Raw genomic sequence first — 14,712 nt, 5'->3', positions numbered from 1 at the left:
TTAACCGATTATAAAATTAATAAATTAATTTAAAAAGTAAAAATTAATTTTTAAAAAATTGATTTTTGTATAAAAAATCGATTTTTCACACAAAAATATTTTTTTTCTTTTTAAAAAGTAGGTTTTTTTAAATTATATAAAATTAATTATAATTTATAAGTTAATTTTTAAAATTTTGAACAATTAATTTCATCTTTGACTATATCTATCAAATAATATATTACAACAAAATAAAATATTAACTTTTCAGCCACTAAAACATCCAAATTCATTCATGTAAACAATGTTAATACTTCAACAATATTTAAAAATAAAATAAAATAATAATTCTTTATTAGCAACTAGTATTTCTACTAGTTATGTTACGATTGGTTTAAAATTAAAATAATACATAAAATAAAAATGTATGAGAGAAGAAATAAGAGAGGGTCTTTTTATTTCAATTTCAACACACAAAAATAAGTAAGTGGTGAAGATGAGTATTGAACACGGGTAAACAAAATAGAAAAATATCAATTTAACCAAATGAGCTAACTTTATTTTTTTTTAGACAAAAACTACTAATTTTGTTACAATTTTTTATTGGGAGGGGTCATGGCCCCATTGTCTACTCAAAGCTTCGTCTCTGGCTGCTACATCTTCTTCTTCTTTCGTTATTATTGTTGCTGTCACCATCACCACTTCTTCCTCCTCCTTCATTTAAATTTCTTCTTCTCGTTCCTTTTGCTCCTCCTTCTCCTCTATCTCTATCATTATTATTATTATCGTTATTGTCATCATTGTTGTCTTATTCTCCTCCTCTTTTTTTTATCTTTCTTTTTAATTATTGTCGTCGCCATCACTACCATGCCACCAACTCCATCTCCTCCTTCTCCTTCTTTTCTCATTTGAATTTTTTTATCTCCTCCTTCCTTTTTCTCTTTCACCTCTTACTCCATCATCATCATCTTTTTCTTTTTATGTGTATAACAGTTCAAATTTAAAATGTAACAAAATTTGTTAATGATGGCGACATACAAACAAACTAAATACAAAACAAGTTCAGACTAAAAATACACTTTATTTAAATTTAGAATGTATTGGAACTAAATCTAGAATGCACCGAAATTACTGACGATACACGAACAAACTCAGTTCAAAACATGCACATATTAAGTGCACCTTATTTAAATCTAAAATGTACCAAAATTACTTAATGATGACATCATAAAAACGAACTCAATTCAAAACAAGTACATACCAAAATGCACATTATTTAAATCCAGAATACACTAAAATTACTTAATGATAACTCAAAACTCCTCATTCTCCTTCTTTTTCTTCATTATCATCATCTTCTTTTTATTCTTGTCTTATTCATCTTTTCCTTCTTGTTTTACCTTCTCATAATTCTTTTTATTTTACTCTCTTAACAAGAATAAAAAAAATTAAACAAAGAAAAAGAAACACATAATGCTACAAAATCACTAGAAAGATGAGGAACCTACATTCATTCAACTAAATAAGATTACAAAACATTACAAACATATTCATTCAAGTCTAATATGAGAGCAATGCTCTTAAAAGAAGAAATAAGAGCAACATAAAAAAGAAAAAGACAAAGAAGAATAAAAAGAATTAAAAGAAAAAATACAGCATTAAAGAAGACATTTTTGTACTTTTGTAATAAAAGTTCGGTGTGAAAATTAAGAAATTTATATGTTATTGTTAAGAAATTTTGTTGTTATTTGTTCTAATAGATTCTGCATAATTCAAAACTCTTCTTCTTTCTCCTTATCTTCTGTTGTTGCTTCTTCTTTTTTTTAATCTTTTCCTTTTTCATCTTCTTCTTCTTATTTCATTTTCTCATAATTATTCTTGTTTCACTCTCTTAAGAGTAATAAAACTAAAAACGAAGAAGAAAATTCAATGCTGCAAAATTACTAGAAAGAAAAGGAAGAAAAAAAGAAAAAATGCAGCAATGACAACAACAATAGATAAACGACGATGGAGAGAAAACACGCAAAGAAGAAAAAGAAACGTGAAGAAGTAGAAGAAGGAATGTGAAGACGAATGAAAAACGCGAAGAAGAAGGAATGCAAAGAAGAAGGATATGAGTATTCACGTTAGTGACTGGGAGTTGGAGCGTGTATTCACGCTCTCACTAATAAAACTGATTTTTGTTGCATTTTGACCAATTTACTTAGACTTGATTGTCAAAAAGACTTGCATGTGTAATAATATTGTAAATTATTATCTAATAACTCTCAACCAAGATTTTGAAAATTAAATCGAACCGATCGGTCGGACCGATCTAACCGCAAACCTGCAGCATTAACGGTTCGGTCGAGCATACAAAACTGTAAAAATGAAAACCGGTGAATCGGCCAAGAACCGGTTGGTTGGATCGGATCGAAAACTGGCCAGTTTGGTAAAAATGGCGTTGTTTTTTGCTTAAACGTTTAAACTTTAAACTATCCATCCCTAGTTGCACATCTCACACTCTTCAGTCTTCGGTCTTCACTCACTCTCTCACACAAGCCCCCTTCTCCAATGTAACACCCTAACTTTTAGCACGTCATGATCATACCAGAAGTGAGGTATTACTGACCTATTTTTCATATTTACTATTTAATACTGAGCCTTTAGTTCGATTTCGCATTTCAATTTTTAGGAAAAACCAAAAAATTTTGTTTATATTAATTAAAATCATATATGAAGGATCTCCAAGCAATACTAGTCACATAGTTATTAATAATAATGAATATCATACAAAAGAATTCAAATGTAACTCAGATACAATTCCTATCCCTCTGTATAAAATAAAATCCTAATCAATAAAGGCGAGGAAATTCTATGAAAACAACATGAATCACAAGTAAATCTACCACTCATCCGCAGCTTCGTATTGAACCTTCAAACCTGTCACTGAAAGGGAGAAACATTTTGGGGTGAGAACAAACCACACGTTCTCAGTAGGAAATGGGAATGCCATAAAAATAATGAAATAAAGTGCGAATAATTAACTTTACTCAATAAAAATATATTTTTAACAAACCCTATGAAAATACTCTTCATTCTACTTTAGCTAACTAATTACCTCTTTTTTAAATCTCTTAACTCAAAACAAATCTTAAATATAAAACTAGTCACATTACCCGTCTCTCAGCCACATAGTTAATCCTCAGTCAAATGTCATTTCGTAATCACTTTAATACATTCACAAAAAATAGCACAAGCAAGAGATTAAATTCAATGTACAAGTAAGTCACAACAAGACAAACAGCACAATCACAAAGAAATAAGACAAGCAAGCGCAATCAAATGCAAATGTGCAAACAACACGATGTATGTCTATCCCTAACGCAGGCCATGAGCTCATGTGTCGATTGCCTACCCGCTCCCGACATTACCCGGGCACAAGTCCCAGATATGGCTTTCCAGATGCATACAGTGTGCTTATAAGTCGTACGGCTAGGTCGCATACAGTGTGACTTTCCAAATCAATAAGCGTACATCTGGAAAATTGTTCTCAGTGTGTGGGTGTCCCCACTTTACATTTGGCACTAAGGCCCAAACAATGCCACATCTACTCTCCTATGGTAGACAATCTCTTTAAATTAATATGCTCTTTAAATCCTTGTTCTCTACTCTCTTGTGGCAGAGATTCCTTTTCTTAAAATACCGAGCTCAAAACAACACTTAAAACAAAATCTCTCCTTACAAAATTGGTTTTAAAACATTATGTTTTTTTTTAATAAATCGAGTTTAAAAATAGAATACACCTTTTCTCAACTAAATAAATCTCAAATAATTTAATTTTCCAAAACCAAATCTTTTAAAATAACTTTTCAAATAAAACTTCAGATTTTATAAAATTTCGACAGCATTTCCTCTAAAATTCTTATTATGCCGCCCTTCCAGGGTCCCAACCAAATCATTTTCGATTCTCAAAGATCATCCCTGATAAATCAAACATTCGAATTCCAATGCCAAATCATTTTATAAATCTAAAAGCTAACCATGTTCAATTTCAAAACTGTTTCTCAAATAAGTCTGTAAATCATATTTTTAATACAAAGTTCGCTTCTTAATGTAAATACAAATTTAAATCAAGTTTCAAAACAAAATCACTTTTTCATATGCTTTTACAAAAATTCGGATAAAACATTCTCTTAAAAAATTAGACTTCAACGTCCCTTCGGGCTCCCTTATTTTCTCAGTAATCAACCTACTTTATTTCAGTTTAGTAACCAATGGTTCACTTTAAAAATTCAATACAACAATATCCAATCAGTTAGTATACTCAATTACCAACAATTCCTAAATCAGCTTGCAACAGAGCCCACTATCATCAAATAAATCTCAGATAAACAACCAAACCAAGAAATTATCATAACTAAAAGTTTCAACAATAAATACAATCTCAATCCAAACTCAATTCATGTTTCAGTTTGACAAACAACACTAGTTAAACACCATTCACAACCATAAATCAACCAATTCTCATCAATTAGTAATACAACACACTTATGAATTATTTACAATTATTCAATAAGATTTTTAGGCATCCTTAAATTAAAACATTTAATTTTAAAAACAAACCCACTACTTTCATATGAAATCAAAATTAAAGAAATGTCTGAAGAAACTTTCTAACAGAGTTGCTGAAAAAGAAAGCGTCAAAAATTGTTTGTACCTCTTAGAACTCCAATTGGATAAACTCAAGAAAAAAAGGAGCTACGTCACCGTCAGCTTTTATCAAACAAAAATAGCGCTAATGTGTACAAGAAAAGAATACAAATATTTTTATCGGATTAGATTTTTTATTAGAGTTACGGATCTCAAAAAATTAAAGTCAAAAACTCATGGTTTTCATGGAAGCTCACCCTCTCTCTCGGCCTTTCTTTCTTCTCCCTGTCCGTGGCAATAATGAATTAGTGAAAGGGGATAGGTGGAGATTTTGATTAGTGAGGATGGTGAGGTATCATTGTTATATGTGTATATATGTATGCATATGAGCCACGTTTCAATCTCTCTTTTTTGATTCCCTTAAAGGTTCACGGTTATATATATATATATATATATATATATATATATATATATATATATAGGAAACTAAGGTAATGAATATAATAAATGGTGATTTGGTGGCATTGGTTATATACATGTATATATACATATAAACTATGTTTCGTTTCCTTTCTTTTACTCCCCAATGGCTTCGGCCAATTTTTCTTTTCTTTTTCTTTTTTAAATTTTAATAAATAATAATAATAATAATAATAATAATAATAATAATAATAATAATAATAATAAATAATTCTTTTATATATATATATTTGTTTGAAATATTTTATTATAATAAAAAAATAATTTAAAAATTCTCATAGATTTTAAACTCAAATTATCATAAAAATTAATTTAATTACTTTTAGAAAAATAATTTTTTTAAATAAAATAATGAATCATGAATAACTCATTATTCAATTTTTCAAAAACTTGAATGTTATATTCTACCCATTTTACAAAAATTTTCGTTCTCGAAAATTGATACAATAAAATAAATCCAAAATCTACCAAAAAAAACTAGATCCACAAAAAATATAAGCAATGTCAAGGATAAATACTAAAAAAAAACTCAAGTGAACAGATAGGATCACAATTAGGCAAAGATATACAGAAACGCTAAGGTATGGCTGAAAAAAGTATTCAAATATACAGAAACGCTAAGGTATGACTGAAAAAAGTATTCAAATCACATTTTAAGGAAGGAATTTGAAACAAAGAATTCCAATAAAAACAATGAAAGAAGAGATCACACCAAGTCACATAGTACGAATAAAGAGTTTACGTCGAAACGAATCTTTAAAACGTAACTTCTAACGTTTCCAAATCCTGTGATTCGCATAATCTATTATTTCTATTTTGTCTATGATAATCCATTAGTGTTTCTGTATACAAAAATCATCAGTATTAAGTTGGCCAGACCTAATACTATGAGAAATACAACGGTCGACTAACAGTATTAATCAACAAACAACTATGCATCTGAAATTTAAATTCTTGTCACTAAGACAAGTCCTATTGCATGACAGACACTCAAAGTATACAGTGAAGCATAGTCAGTCCATTCCCAGACTCTAACAGGAAAGAACTGCTCTGATACCATAATGTAACACCCTAACTTTTAGCACGTCATGATCGTACCAGAAGTGAGGCATTACTGACCTATTTTCCGTATTTACTATTTAATACTGAGCCTTTAGTTCGATTTCACATTTCAATTTTTAGGAAAAGCCAAAAAATTTTATTTATATTAATTAAAATCATATATCAAGGATCTCCAAATAATACTAGTCACATAGTTATTAATAATAATGAATATCATACAAATGAATTCAAATGTAACTTAGATACAATTCATATCCCTCTGTATAAAATAAAATCCTAATCAATAAAGGCAAGGGAATTCTATGAAAACAATGGGAATCACAAGTAAATCTACCACTCATCCGCAACTTCATATTGAACCTTCGAACCTGTCATTGAAAGGGAAAAATATTTTGGGGTGAGAACATGCCACACATTCTCAGTAGAGAATGAAAATGCCGTAAAAGTAATGAAATAAAGTGCGAATAATTAACTTTACTCAATAAAAATCTATTTTTATCAAACCCTTTGAAAATACTCTTCTTTCTACTTTAGCTAACTAATTACCTCTTTTTAAAATCTCTTAACTCAAAACAAATCTTAAATATAAAACTAGTCACATTACCCGTCTCTTAGCCATATAGTTAATCCTCAGTCAAATGTCATTTCGTAATCACTTTAATACATTCACAAACAAATAGTACAAGCAAGAGATTCAATTCAATGTACAAACAAGTCACAACAAGACAAACAGCACAATCACAAATAAATAAGACAAGCAAGCACAATCAAATGCAAATGTGCAAACAACATGATGCATGTCTATCCCTAACGCAGGCCATGAGCTCATATGTCGGTTGCTTACCCGCTTCCGACATTACCCGGGCACAAGTCCCATATATGGCTTTCCAGATGCATACAGTGTGCTTATAAGTCGTATGGCTAGGCCGCATACAGTGTGACTTTAATTCGTACGGCTAGGCCGCATACAGTGTGACTTTTCGAATCAATAAGCGTACATCTGGAAAACAGTTCTTAGTGTGTGGGCGCCCCCACTTTATATTTGGCACTAAGGCCCAAACAATATCACATCTGTTCTCCTATAGCAGACAATCTCTTTAAGTTAATATATTCTTTAAATCCTTGTTCTCTGCTCTCTTGTGACAGAGATTCTTTTTCTTAAAATACCGAACTCAAAACAACACTTAAAAAAAAATCTCTCCTTACAGAATTGGATTTAAAACATTATGTTTTTCTTAATAAATCGAGTTTAAAAATAGAATACACCTTTTCTCAACTAAATAAATCTCAAATAATTTAATTTTCCAAAACCAAATCTTTTAAAATAACTTTTTTAATAAAACCTTAGATTTTATAAAATTTCAACAGCATTTTCTCTAAAATTCTTATTATGCTGCCCTTCTAGGGTCCCAACCAAATAATTTTCGATTCTCAAAGATCATCCCTGATAAATCAAACATTTCAATTCCAATGCCAAATTATTTTATAAATCTAAAAGCTAACCAGGTTCAATTTCAAAACTGTTTCTCAAATAAGCCTGTAAATAAGATTTTTAATACAAAGTTCGCTTCTTAATGTAAATACATATTTAAATCAGGTTTCAAAACAAAATCACTTTTTCATATGCTTTTACAAATATTTAGACAAAACATCCTCTTAAAAAAGTTAGACTTCAATGCCCCTTGGGGCTCCCTTATTTTCTTAGTAATCATCCTATTTTATTTCAGTTTAGTAACTAACGGTTCACTTTAAAAATTCAATACAACAATATCCAATCAGCTAGTATACTCAATTACCAACAATTCCTAAATCAGTTTGCAGCAGAGCTCACTATCATCAAATAAATCTCAGATAAACAAGTAAACCAAAAAATTAACATAACTAAAAATTTCAGTAACAAATACAATCTCAATTCAAACTCAATTCATGTTTCAGTTTGACAAACAACACTAGTTAAACACTATTTACAACCATAAATCAACCAATCCTCATTAATTAGTAATACAACACACTTATGAATTATTTACAATTATTCAATAAGCTTTTTTGGTATCCTTAAATTAAAACATTTAATTTTAAAAACAAACTCTCTACCTCTATATGAAATTAAAATCAACGAAAGGTTTGAAGAAAGTTTCTGACCGAGTTGCTGAAGAAAAAAACGTCAAAAATTGTCTGTCTCTTAGAACTCCAATTGGCTGAACTCAAGAGAAAGAGGAGTTACGTCATCGTCAGCTTCTACCAAACAAAAATAATGCCAATATATAAAGAAGGAAAATACAAATAATTTTATCAGATTAGATTTTTTATTAGAGTTACGGATCTCAAGAAATTAGAATGGAAGCTCACCCTCTCTCTCGGCCTTTCTTTCTTCTCCCTGTCCGTGGCAATAATGAATTAATGAAAGGGGATAGGTGGAGATTTTGATTAGTGAGGATGGCGAGGTGTCATTGTTATATGTGTATATATGTATGCATATGAGCCACGTTTCAATCTCTCTTTTTTTATTCCCTTGAAGGCTCACGGTTATATATATATATATATATATATATATATAGAACTAAGGTGATGAATATAATAAATGGTGATGTGGTGGTATTCGTTATATACATGTATATATACATATAAACTATGTTTCGTTTCCTTTTTTTTACTCCCAAATGACTTCGGCCAATTTCTTCTTTTCTTTTTCTTTTTTAAACTTTAATAAATAATAATAATAATAATAAATCAATAAATAATTCTTTTATATATATATTTATTTAAAATATCTCATTATAATAAAAAATAATTTAAAAATTTTAATAAATTTCAAACTTAAAATATTATAAAAATTAATTTAATTACTTTTAAGAGAATAAATTTTTTAAATAAAATAATAAATCATGAATAATTCATTATTCAATTTTTTAAAAATTCAGGTGTTATATCCAACCTTAGCTACTGCTGCCACCGGTCCATTGATCCGCTGCCGCTGTCCGTCCATGTAGCCACAGCCTCCCAAGTCTCTAACCACTGCTCTCTTCTTCCGTGAACTCTCGGCCCATCTGCTGTTTTTATCTTCTTGCCATCATTTGCAGGGACAGACTCACGTAGTTTGATGGAACACTTGCCCCACTCTTATTTTAATTTTGTTAAAAAAATATACATATATAATAATATATCTCCATTTTAAATTTTAAATGATCCTATTATAAATTAATTTATCCCAATTATTTAAAGTTTTAAATTTATTTTATCTTTCTATTATTTTAATTATTAGTTAACATAATCGAATTTAGTCTTTATTCTCTTAAACCCTTTTCATAGAGTATAACTTTCTTTTTCTATTCCTTTTCTAATGGTCATTTTTTCTTTAAAGGTAAATTTTAAATTTTCTATTTTTTTATATAACTCTAATCTCTATGACTCTATGTATCTTTTAATGTCATTGTTTTCTTTTTGATATTTTCAATTACAAATTTTTATCCAAACAATTATAGTTTAGATATTCATCTAATTTTTTATTCTCTTCATAAATTTATATATTTTATTTTATTCTCAATTTAGTGATATTTATTATTTATTTGTTTATCTTTCGTTCTATTTTATTATATGTAATTATGTTGCATATAAATTTTTAAAGTCAATTGATTAATTTATTAATTTAGAATATATATTTTTTATTTATAGAAATAATAATGAAAAACTATTGCAAAAACTATTTTTCATTTTATTTTATTATATGTAATTTTTGGTTTTTTATATTCGAATAATTAATGTACACTTTTATTTTTTTAAATTTAGATTAATATATCTTGTAATAGCAATGTATATTATTTTTATCCTCTTTTCATAAATATTTTTTTATCAAGTGTTTCATATTTGAAGGTCAGTGGCTCGGTCGCTTGTTCTTCACTTTGTGGCTTCGCCTTTTGTTTTGTTTTGGGTTTTTTTTAGTGTGCAGCTACGCGCCGCCGTGGTGCGACTTTGGACCTGAATGAACACTCGGTTTCATTTTTTTTTGTTTTTTATTTTTTGTCGCTGGATCTGATCTTCTGGTTTTAGGTTCGAGAAATCGGAGAAAGAGAAGAAACATCTCATGGCTCGCAAGGTGGACTACGAGTACAATTACCTCTTCAAGATTGTGTTTATCTATGACTCTAGCGTTGGCAAATCCAACATTCTCTCGAGGTTCATGCGCAACTAATTTTTTTGGTGTCCAAATCTACCATTGGCATTGAATTCGCCACTAGAACTCTTAAGCAAGATAACTTTCTCTTTTCTGCATTTTTTTGCTGCTTCTACCTGTTTGTGTTATGTAAAATTCTAAATGCATTTGCATGCCGTTGTTTGTTTCTTGATCCTTTGTTATTTTCTTATGATTATGAATCATTTTTTATTTAATCTTGCCATTTTTGCTTCTGATTGGATTTCTATGTGGTATTTTGCATTTGTAGCATTGGAGTATGATAATTTATTTTAATGTTTTTGCTCCGAAGCCCTGATTGCTTAAGGATTCAAGAATTTCTAAAGCGGATCTTCTTCTGAGATAGTTTTGGTGGAATGATTTTAGACTTTAAAGGTGACTTCTAATTTACGAAGAAACAAATCTAGTTTGAAAATATATTATATTATAAGTAGTAGGGGTGCACATGGGCCGGGTGAAGCCGGGTTTGATGTGACCCAGACCCGACCCGAAATATACACCGGGTCTATTTATTAAACCCGAACCCGGCCCTAGACCCGATGAAACCAATACACTTTCGGGTCACAATTATACCGGGTGAAAACCGGGTAAAAACCGGGCCGTTAACATTACATTACGTTGATACCTTCTTGTAAACTAGCATGTAAAAATATCCAAATTTCCAAGGCTCCAACCATTAGTTAACATGGTAAAATTCACTTAGAAAAATATAACAAGAACCAATCATTCTTCAAAGTAAAGCATAACCACAATCAATACTAATATTGTCTAATAATACCAAATATTTAAATCAATACAAATAACACAATCTTATGTATTAGTCTAAAATCTTATGCATTCTAAACATAAAACATTAACTTATAGTCTTATAATGACTAATAACACAAAATATTAAGGTTTACAATACTTAAATTCCACGTAAGAATAGTCATGATCCATCACTAATAACACAAAATATTAATTGTGTATGATGACCGGGCCACCGGGCCGACTTCGGGTGACCCGAGCTATGGCCCGGACCCGACCCGAAATAATGACCGGGTCTATTTTTGAGACCCGTACCCGACCCTAAACCCGATGAAATCACTCCAAATTAGTTCCTAAAGTGTTCGGGACCGGGCCGGGCCTTCGCGTCGGGCCGGGTCTGTGCACCCCTAATAAGTAGTGAATGAAAAGCCATAATATTAATGATTGATGATAAACTTTTATGCTGACATTAGATATTTTTTATTATTTAATTTTTGTGTCTGTATTTTAATAAAATCATATAACTTTTGTTGATGGTGTTTTATACAGTTTTTTAAATTTAAAAGATATTTTAAGATTTATATTAGATTATAATTATATTTTAAGATGTTTATTTATAATTTATTTATTATTTTGATATGAAACGATTTTTTTAATTGGAGTATAGTTAAACCAGCAAACCAATGAACTAATAATTAAAACGGTTCGATGATTGATCTAATTTTTAAAATTTTACTCTCAACTATTAACTACATATAAAGATAATTATATGTGAATTTCACCTTTTTATATAAAAACAAGTTACTTCAATAAATTTGAAATTTGTCCCCAATAATTGAATTCTTTAAAATAAAAATTGAAAAAAAAATTTACCTGATGAATTTATAAAGTTAAAAATAAATATATTTTAAAAAATTAATTATAATTAGTCATTATATATTTATATATAAATATATATTTTATTTAATTTATTTTTTATATATTTTATATTTTAATATATATTTATATAAAAAATTAATTTTTGATTAATTTAATAACTAATTTTTAATATATACTTAGATATTAAATTTCTTTTAGCCAAATATGAAACACTTGATATATATATATGAAATATTTCAAGTATTCCTGAGAGTATTGGTGCACTAATTATTTTAATCATTTATTTTAATTAATATATATTATATATATTTTTTATAATTCAAATCAATGGTTAAAAGAATTGGTACATGGATACTCCCATGCACTTAAAATATTTCTATATATATGGTGAGTTATACTTTACAGATTTAAGTTTATAGATATTCTCATAATATCTCTCTTCTCGCAACACGTGTACAATTTTATTTTTATAGTGGCAAAGCAGCTTGGCAAGTGGCAGTCGTCTACAAAGTTGGCGGCTTAGTTAAGCACAAGAAAGGGAAAGTCATTCATGTTGGACTTTCTCCGTATATGAGTTGGTCCTTGACTCCTTAAATTGTTTTTTTTTCTCTTAACAGGTCCTGTAAGAAAAATAAAAAAAGAGTTTTAATATCAATAACAATATTAATTAGCTAAGACAAAAAAATATTAATTAACTAAAATATAAATTTAATTTTAATTGATATAATTATTTTTAAAAAAAATTAAAGCATATACGCTTTTTGATGGAGAAATTTGGTGCCTAATTTCATATATTATATATCAAAAAGAGGTTTTTTTCTTGTATAACTCAAAAATAAAAAAGAGTTATGTGTGACTTTTTTTTAATTTATTTATAAATTAATATTTTAAGAGAAATTATTGGGTTAACAATTTTTAATAATTTTGGTTATTATTTAATCGGTACAAATATTAAATTACCTTTAACAAATAAATTTTATTAATTTATATATGCAAATTCTAAAAAATATAGATACAAACTGTATTAGTTCATGTGTGCAAAATTTTAATAAATAATTAAAAATAGATATAAATTATATGCTTCTATATATAAGATATCTATAAATACAGATGCAAATTATTACTGATAAAAAATAATAATATTTGCTAGTGGCTATATAGCATTATTGTTCATATTCTAATTCAACTTATTACCATTTCTCTATTCATGATTTTGTATCCCTTTTAATTACTTGCAAATTTATTTATTCATATATTTATATTGTGTCGTATATATATCATGCTTAAAATTGTTAATAATAATAACATTTTATTTATTCAATTATTAAGTACATTTAAAAATTGGCATATTTTTAATTATTTACATACTATTTAACTACTTTTTTATTAATATGTTAAAAGCTTCTAATTCTAATAGTATTTAATTTATATACTGGTACATGTCTTAAAATGACTAAAAAACATAAACAAAGATAAATTTTATAAAAAAAAGTCTAATTATGTAATGTTTATATGTAAATGGATCTTAGGTTTGACTGTGGTGAAATTGACTTGAATTTTTTTTTTAAATTCGTAATTAAGTGAGATACTTACATGAGTGAACAAATTTGAAATAAAAAATTAAAAAGTTGTTATGTTTTTAAAATGTATATTGTCTTTGATTCTTAATTAGACCAAAAAACACAATTCAACTCCCTTATAATATATTTTAGTCATATGAGGGAGTTAAAAACTTGTGTCATATTTGGTTTATTTCAACTCCTTCAATTTTTTCTCCTATTTAATTAGGTCATATTTGATTTAGAGTAAAGTATTATTTTTGTCTTTAACATTTGGGGTAAGTCTTAAAGTTGTCTCTAACGTTTCAATCTTCCTATTTAAGTCTCTAACGTTTCAAAATAGACTCAATGTTGTCCTGCCGTTAGAGATCCATTAATAAAATTGACGGGGGGATAAAATTGAGAATATCCTATTGACAAATATACGGTAATTATAACCATTAGGAATAATTCTCAAAATGAGTTAGTTCAATGGTCATATCTCTATATGCACTATCTATATATATAATTTAATAAATGAGATTTATTTAATAAATTGGTCTCTTATATTTGGACGTAATCCTGTTTTGGTCCTTAAAGTTTAAAGTGTCTTATTTGAATAAAAAAATTTCATTTTGCTTCAATGTAGTCTCACCGTGAGATCAAAATTAAATAATTAATAGAATATCATACATAACAGCAGTACAAGAAGAAGATCAATAATCTGGAGAACAAGTATAAATTTTAGAAGCACAAAATCAACCGTGGATGCATCAATACATTCATTTATCATTCTCTTTAGTTTTATAGAAAATATTTTATTTAAATCGTAAGAAGAATGATAAATAAATGTATTGAGGCATTCACGGTTGATTTTGTGACTCTGGAGCTTGTACTTATTCTCCATATTATCAATCTTATTCTTATACTGCTATTATGTAGTACATTCCGTTCATTATTTAACTTTGACCTCATAGTAGGATTATATTAAAACTAAATGAAACTTTTTTTAATTCAAATTAGAACACTTTAAGACTTAAAGACCAAAACAGAATTTCACCCAAATGTAGAAAACCAATTTAGTATTTTAATCTTTTTGAATTATACAAGAGAAAACTCTCTTTGATTATAATATATGAAATTAGTTACCAATTTTTTTCATCAATTAAAAAGCATATATGCCATAATTTTTTAAAAAATAATTGT

The 14,712-nt window shown here is 28.0% G+C and overlaps 1 long non-coding RNA gene across 1 annotated transcript; it reads right to left on the bottom strand.

Moving 5' to 3' along the window:
• Nucleotides 1-6,324: 6,324 nt before the first annotated feature.
• Nucleotides 6,325-8,609, bottom strand: LOC112712920 (uncharacterized). The gene is made up of 3 exons (XR_003157971.2): nt 8,503-8,609; nt 8,296-8,391; nt 6,325-6,521 (listed from the first exon to the last, which is right to left on the bottom strand). It is a non-coding gene; the product is annotated as an uncharacterized lncRNA (long non-coding RNA).
• Nucleotides 8,610-14,712: the final 6,103 nt, after the last annotated feature.

Source organism: Arachis hypogaea, chromosome 9 (assembly GCF_003086295.3).
Source record: "Arachis hypogaea cultivar Tifrunner chromosome 9, arahy.Tifrunner.gnm2.J5K5, whole genome shotgun sequence".
Classification (NCBI taxonomy): Eukaryota; Viridiplantae; Streptophyta; class Magnoliopsida; order Fabales; family Fabaceae; genus Arachis; species Arachis hypogaea.
This window is presented reverse-complemented; position numbering and strand designations above follow the sequence as displayed.